At 38.4% G+C, this 2,086-nt stretch overlaps 1 protein-coding gene across 4 annotated transcripts in view; it reads left to right on the forward strand.

Annotated features, from left to right (window-relative positions):
• Nucleotides 1-51, forward strand: part of gpatch1 (G-patch domain containing 1) — a 102,553-nt gene extending 102,502 nt beyond the window's left edge. For all 4 annotated transcript variants that reach the window (XM_090223373.1, XM_090223374.1, XM_090223375.1 and 1 more), the window contains exon 21: nucleotides 1-51. This exon is cut by the window's left edge and continues 228 nt beyond it. The gene's annotated coding sequence lies outside the window, so the exon portion shown is untranslated.
• Nucleotides 52-2,086: the final 2,035 nt, after the last annotated feature.

A 2,086-nucleotide genomic window follows, 5' to 3' on the forward strand; every position in this document is an offset into this window, starting at 1 on the left:
GAGGTCTTGAATTGTTGCTATCGTCTGTTAATCAATAAAATGTGAGATTTTGTTGTTGTTGTGATCTGTCTCTGTTATTATCGTGTCTTTCCAGTGACAGGGCTTGTATCTTTAAATGGCTAAAAAACTGGAAACTATTCAGAGCCCTTTTTTCCACATTTCATTATTCATTATTCTATAATTTATTACATTATTTTTTCCCAGCCCCTCAATCTACACACAATACCCCATAATAACAAAGTGAAAACAGGTTTTTAGACATTTCTGCAAATTTTAAACATAAAAAATAAATACCCCTATAATATTTATGTAAATGTGATATTTCAGTTTTTATTTTTTTTTATAAATTTGCAAAAATTCCTAAACATTTGTCAAAATGTGGTATTGCGTGTAGATTGATTACACACACACAGTTGAAGTTTACATACACCTTAGCCAATTACATTTAAACTCAGTTTATCACAATTCCTGACATTTAATCCTTGTAAAAATTCGCTATTTAGGTCAGTTAGGATCACCACTTTATTTTAAGAATGTGAAATGTCAGAATAATAGTAGAGAGAATGATTTATTTCAACTTTTACTTCTTTCATCACATTCCCAGTGGGTCAGAAGTTTACATGCACTCAATTAGTATTTGGTAGCATTGCCTTTAAATTGTTTAACTTGGGTCAAACGTTTCAGGTAGCCTTCCACAAGCTTCCCACAATAAATTGGGTGAATTTTGGCCCATTCCTCCTGACAGAGCTGGTGTAACGGAGTCAGATTTGTAGGCCTCCTTGCTCACACACACTTTTTCAGTTCTGCCCACAAATTTTCAAATTTTATTTTTCTATAGAATTGAGGTCAGGGCTTTGTGATGGCCACTCCAACACCTTGACTTTGTTGTCCTTAAGCCATTTTGCCACTAGTTTGGAAGTATGCTTGGGGTCATTGTCCATTTGGAAGACCCATTTGCAACCAAGCTTTAACTTCCTGACTGATGTCTTGAGATGTTGCTTCAATATATCCACATAATTTTCCAACCTCATGATGCCATCTATTTTGTGAAGTGCACCAGTCCCTCCTGCAGCAAAGCACCCCCACAACATGATGCTGCCACCCCCGTGCTTCACGGGTGGGATGGTTTTCTTCGGCTTGCAAGCCTCCCCCTTTTTCCTCCAAACATAACGATGGTCATTATGGCCAAACAGTTCTATTTTTGTTTCATCAGACCAGAGTATTATCTTTGTATGATCTTTGTCCCCATGTGCAGTTGCAAACTGTAGTCTGGCTTTTTTTTTATGGCGGTTTTGGAGCAGTGGCTTCTTCCTTGCTGAGCGGCCTTTCCGGTTATGTCGATATAGGACTAATTTTACTGTGGATATAGATACTTTTGTACCGGTTTCCTCCAGAATCTTCACAAGGTCCTTTGCTGTTGTTCTGGGATTGATTTGCTCTTTTAGCACCAAAGTACGTTCATCTCTAGGAGACAGAACGCGTCTCCTTCCTGAGCGGTATGACAGCTGCGTGGTCCCATGGTGTTTATGCTTGTGTACTATTGTTAGTACAGATGAATGTGGTACATTCGGGCGTTATTTTTCTGAGATCTTGGCTGATTTCTTTTGATTTTCCCATGATGTCGACAAAGAGGCACTGAGTTTGAAGGTAGGCCTTGAAATACATCCATAGGTACACCTCAAATTGACTCAAATGATGTCAGAAGCTTCTAAAGCCATGACATCATTTTCTGGAATTTTCCAAGGTGTGTAAAGACACAGTCAACTTAGTGTATGTAAACTTCTGACCCACTGGAATTGTGATACAGTGAATTATAAGTGAAATAATCTGTGTGTATACAATTGTTGGAAAAGTTACTTGTGTCATGCACAAAGTAGATGTCCCAACCGACTTGCCAAAACTATAGTTGGTTAACAAGAAATGTGTGGAGTGGTTGAAAAACGAGTTTTAATGATTCCAACCTAAGAGTATGTAAACTTCCGACTTTCAACTGTATGTATGTGTAACTGATGTGAAATGGCTAGCTAGTTAGCGGTGGTGCGCGCTAATAGCGTTTCAATTGGTTACGTCACTCGCTCTGAGACCT

This window comes from Oncorhynchus mykiss, chromosome 26, assembly GCF_057628025.1.
Source record: "Oncorhynchus mykiss isolate SJ-2025 chromosome 26, ASM5762802v1, whole genome shotgun sequence".
Taxonomy (NCBI): domain Eukaryota; kingdom Metazoa; phylum Chordata; class Actinopteri; order Salmoniformes; family Salmonidae; genus Oncorhynchus; species Oncorhynchus mykiss.